Below are 5,396 nucleotides of genomic sequence, written 5' to 3'. Positions count from 1 at the left end.
CTGCGCATGAAGGTCCCTGATTGACTATATTTATCTATACATATAAAGGGGACACTGTCAACTTCCTTACCTTGCTGGCTTCAGGGCAGAGAGGTTTTGGCAGTCGCCGTCAATCCCTTACAAGACTATTCCGCACTTGGGGAGGAGGCCTCTGGAAGAATTGCTGTAGGTCTGTAGAGAGCAGGTCTCACTGGCAATCACCTTCTATACTTCTCAGAGCAGAAATACAATGTGCTGCCATGCCGGCCAGCCTGGTTCAGAGAGCAAAGCACAGAATGCAAATGAGCTGAAATGCTTTCTCCAAACACTAGTTTGCTGCCTCCTGTTATTGATACTGCATCAATAGCCAAGGAGGATGGTGGGGAGCATCTGCCTACAAGGTGTGTGGATGGAGGAGAGCCACACCGCAGAAAGCACACTTCCATTCCCTTTGACAGCGTCCCCTTTACGTTTTCTGTAGTTCTCTGCTTTCTATGTGCTTGGGCCCCTGCCATTAAGCCATCCCTGTGCTGAAGATCTGCATCGGTGCTGAAAGGGCTACTGCCTGTGCAACTTCCCACGATAGGGGGAGTACCCCAACGTAAAAAGAGAACCAAAATTAGTATTTATTTGCAACCGCTCCCGCTACCCTGCTCAGCAGATTTCCCTCCTGCTCCTGGTCTGTGAGACCATTTTGCTCATACCACCTGGCCCTTACCTTGTCTCACACGTTCTGCGGGAAAACATTAGGGAGAAAAAGAACAACTTGACTTTCCTTCGCTAGGGTATTTACATGACTGCATCTATGTAGCAACAACCCTCACTGTGGATATTTACATGACTGCGTGTCTATAGCAACAAGGCCTCTCAAAGTCCGGGAGAGGTTAGGAAGGGTGGCGGGGACCAAAAAAGAAAAACGAAAAAAGGGACCGTCAGCGGGTGGCAGGATAGATCTGGAGGGATGTCCACGGTGTGAGGCATCGGACTGGTATCTCTCATAAGCTGGATAGCAAAGCGTTTGCTCTGTGAGCAATTCAGGTGGTAAAGCTGCATTAAAAAGACAATATGCATTTTCACGTGTTCTGGGGGACAATTCCGGACTCCCATTAGCAGCCAAATGAGGAAGAGGGGCAGCAGAGGCAGTGCTGTGCGGTGTACCAAATGCCGCTGTGACTGGTTGGGATGCTGGGTGCTTGTTTGAATGTTTAATAAATGCTTTCTCATCTTACCCAGCCAGGTAGATTAGGTGACATGCGAGGCCCTCTATCTCCACCTTGTTCAACACCAGGATTTTTCCACCTTCCGAATGGCAGGAGGGAGTCAGCTGCATATTCCCCTTATGCAAACGGTGCAGTTCTAGCTCGTCCCTTGTGTCTAGCTCCAATGGGTGCTGAAAGAGCAGGGGACATAAGGGTGAGTAACTGGTCTTCCCATCTCTGTACCAGAAACTCTCATCTGCACAGCTGGGTGACGAAGTGGAGTCTTAAGGAAAACCCTCACAAGCCTGTGCATGCCAATTAGGGGAAGGTAATGTATGTAGAAGTAACCCGCTGATTTCTCCCAGCGTGCCTACGATTTTCATGACCAAGTGCTAAACACATGTCCCGCAGAAGACGACTCAGATTTGAAGGAGTGTGGATGAAGAGAGGTTGTGAAAAAGACGTGCAACTAGAGAGTAATGTGTATTTATGACTATTTATTTAATTTAATGCTGCTGACTACTGTACTGCTCCCTGACTTTTTCCCAGGGAGGCTGCTGAAATGGCTACTGTACAATGAAACTGAGGTGCTAGTGCCTGGGAAGGACATTCTGCGGCTCATCTCGGGACAGGAGAGCCCTGACTCCCCGCTGTGACTTGCCACACTGGCCAAGAGTCCTGTTTCCCCATTAGTCACTCTCACAATTACTAAGCACAGAAAAGTCCCCTGCTGCCCACCTTCCGCTTTTCTAGAATTTAATTCCAAGCACCAAGAAAAAAGACTGAGAGGAAGCCCTGTGCTTGCCACCTTGCCCATGCCAGAAAAGAAGGCGGCCACAGCTTGAGAGAGAAGCCTGGAACACGGGGTCTCTGTCACCTGGCCGGGAGGGTTTTGTACATAGATGGACGCAACCCATCGAGAGGCAGAGAAACCCACCTGTCTGAGAGGGTTGAAAATAAATGCTAGTGATCAGAGTTGGTTTCTTACCAATTTCACGTTCTCTAGCTAGTTACGGAGGCAAGAAATCCATTCACTCATCCGTGCATCCTTCTTCCTCTGCAGCATTCTTTCAGATTGTTGGGTTCGGGATGTTCCCACTGACGTGGCTTCCTCAGGCTTGGCCCTCGAGACAGAATTGCACAAGCTCTGTTAAGTTAACGCAAGGCCATGCAGAGGCAGCTACAACAATCTCAAGCACTAATATTCGTTCTGCCCGCGCATTAAACTGGGTTTAACATGCTTGACATATATCCTGACACACAGCGACATTGAATCCTTCAATAAAGAGCATAAGGGTGGTGGTCACCAGACAGAACCGCGTACATGCAGCGCCCTTCAGACCGAGGAAGGTTTTTCTTTGAAGCCTTAGGTTTCTTTTTCTCAGATTCCTAGTTACTTCTTTTTGCCACTCGGCGGCAAGTCTGGCTTGGAGTCGGATAGGATTCATGATCTTTTATTGCCTCTTAATTTATCACAGTAGTAATAAAAGAGAAAAAAGCAAGGTCTTTTCCTTCAGGCAAAACCCACAATGGTACTAAAGGTGAGGGCTTAAACAAAACCTAGGCGTGTTTTCACCTAGATGCCTTCCTCTAGACGGCTACGATAGGAATCACATGCTACTGCAGTTGAGTCCCAATCGACAGATTAATTCCTTTTGCAGCCATAGACAATTTTGGAGCCGTCAGTTGATGATTACATTTCCTAGAGAAATTAGCAACGCTTTCTAGGAGCAAGGCTGAGCAACCTGAATAATATTACAGGGGGTGGTACTTCTGCCATCCCTAAGCAGTCACAGCCAAGTCGTAGCTTGGCTTCCATTGTCGGGTTTCGCTTCTTTACTTGCTTGCCTTGCTTAACCTGTGCCAGAAATCCACGTCAATGGTAGTTTTCTTTATAGCGCCTCGCAGACGCATTTCCTCGCCAAGTCCTCCCTCTGACCCTTCTGCCGCTGGTAACCTGCCAGGTGAGCGCAGCTGGGTTTTCATTTGCAGAATGTGAACTACTACAAAAGAGATTTTTAAAAAAGCATTTCTCCAGCCAAACGTGCAAACTAATGCCAACAGCTAGTAGCCTAATTCTTGCCAAGTAAGATGCTACCTATTGGGAGGAGGGAGAAGAAGGGACAGAAGGCTCTGATTTGCCAGTTTGTGTGTATCACCTGTTCATATGGGAGAAGAATATACTCGCTAATCCTAGCTTGATACAATCTCGCTTCTGATAACTGCGTGCCTTCTAATGCTTACCTTAAAAGAGGTGTTTGGGTTATGGCATCTGGGACGAGCTCAAAGTGAATTTGAGACCTGGATTACTGCTATGCAATCATGTGTTCATAAAGTAGATACCAAACGTATCTAGTGCAGCACCTGCACGTAAAGTCTACGAAGGATCAAAAGACATAGGTTATTTCAGGTGGTAAGATCAGAAGCATGTGCCCAAGACAGGGGCATTGCTGAGTCTGCACGTTCCACTTAAAAGAGAGAAACGTACCTGCAATGGTAAAAATAGGAGCTTACCTATGAATTAACCGGACAGCCGTGCTTTTTGGATGCTCAACAATTAACCGATAATCCAAGGCACGCTTCAGTCAGAAAACTTTGATATTAATTGATCTTAGCTGATAATTCTCCATAAATCCTTTCTGGCTCCCTTAAGTCCTTTGAGAAGAGAGAAGAAAGTCACACAACTTTGATCTCCCCTAACATATCTCAGTTATGCTGCTGACCTAGAGTATGCGTTTACACACAGCTTATGGGCTGCTGTACCAGTCTGGGGCAGCAGTCCGCCATTTGACCACCTGACCCCACTTGTCTGCTTTAGCTCTAATAGAGGGAAACCTAAGAGATATGCAGCATGGCTTTATTATAAATATGATCCTGTTTTGAAAGAGGCAAGGTTTCAAAGCACAGTGCTTTGCCAGATTTAAAGCCCCGACAGAAAACCGCCTCTGAAATAATGATGCCTGCATTGCCGTATCCCCTCTCAGAAAGCTTGGCATGCTTAATCTGTGTTCTTAAGAGACAGACCCCGTTAGTTTCAGAAGCTCACCTGGGTGTAGATGGAGACAGACTTTTTAGCCTACTTGTCTCCTCAGCACTAAACCGCATCGCCTACCTACATACATGCTTTTTCCTACCTTTATACAAGAAGGTAGAAATTTGTTTTCCAAATAGTGGCTGGAGACACTTTTGGTCTGGGTACTTGAAACGAGACCTTTTGGATATGCTTTACAGTCATTTCTCTGCAGATATAAAGGCAATGGGAAGGCACCTGCGATACACCAAGGCTGAGTGAAAGACACACTTGCAAACTTCACATTTTGGCTTTCCGCGTGTCCGAAGTGCAAACCAGAAGGGTGTGCGTACATGCAGGTTTTGGTGAATACAGTACTTGTGTGTCACGTGGCCTTAATGCCTCTCCCTTTCCTGGTAGCTTTGCCTTCTCAGTTGTGCGTTTCCATCATCTTGCAGTGATCCTAAGGCACCTAAATAGAGGAGGCAGACAGAGAGGGCAGCCTGCAGCTTTCACACCATCCAGCACTAGGACAGAGCGGTGGAGATAGTCTCCAACCCTAAAAAGACCAGCACTGCTCACACAGAATGAGTTGCAAAGCAGAGGTTAGTGGCAGACATTTCAGGGGAGTGAATCATTCCTGGCTAGTTAGATGGGTCTTTCCGTGCTACTAGGAGTGGGAAAACATTTGGGACTCCTCTTCGCCTCGGGTTTGTTTACATGAGCACAGTTAGCATAAAGCCAGCACGTGAGTTAACGTCTGTGAAAAAACAGTCTGTGAAGGTTAGTACCCAGGTGTACACGGTCTCTAGCCTAGCGCAGTGATCTAGGAAGAGGCTCTGTCCACAGTGGAGCTCAGTCATAGCGTGTGGCAAACATGTTGACTACTCCTCTGCTGTCAGCATGGAGATGCTACGCTCCCGAGAGGACTTCTCCACAGAATGTCCTTACAGTGTTTCCGTGATGTGTACTGAACTAGCCCTTTTAACCGAGTAGCACTCAATCAGTCAGCGTCTGCTTTTCCCTATGAGGATAGAAGCGAACCCCTTCCTAATTTAGAGGTTGGACTTTCTGCTTCCGCAATATGCGGAAAAGCACGGTCAGTAACAAACGCTTTAAAGCAACAGCGCCTGGCTCAGGGGAGGCAATTCTGTCATGTTTGTCAAGGCAGCTGCTGCTGTCCCACAGCTCTTGACAGACCTGTGCTT

The sequence above is a fragment of the Pygoscelis adeliae genome, unplaced genomic scaffold, assembly GCF_000699105.1.
Source record: "Pygoscelis adeliae isolate BGI_AS28 unplaced genomic scaffold, ASM69910v1 Scaffold151, whole genome shotgun sequence".
Classification (NCBI taxonomy): Eukaryota; Metazoa; Chordata; class Aves; order Sphenisciformes; family Spheniscidae; genus Pygoscelis; species Pygoscelis adeliae.
This window is presented reverse-complemented; position numbering follows the sequence as displayed.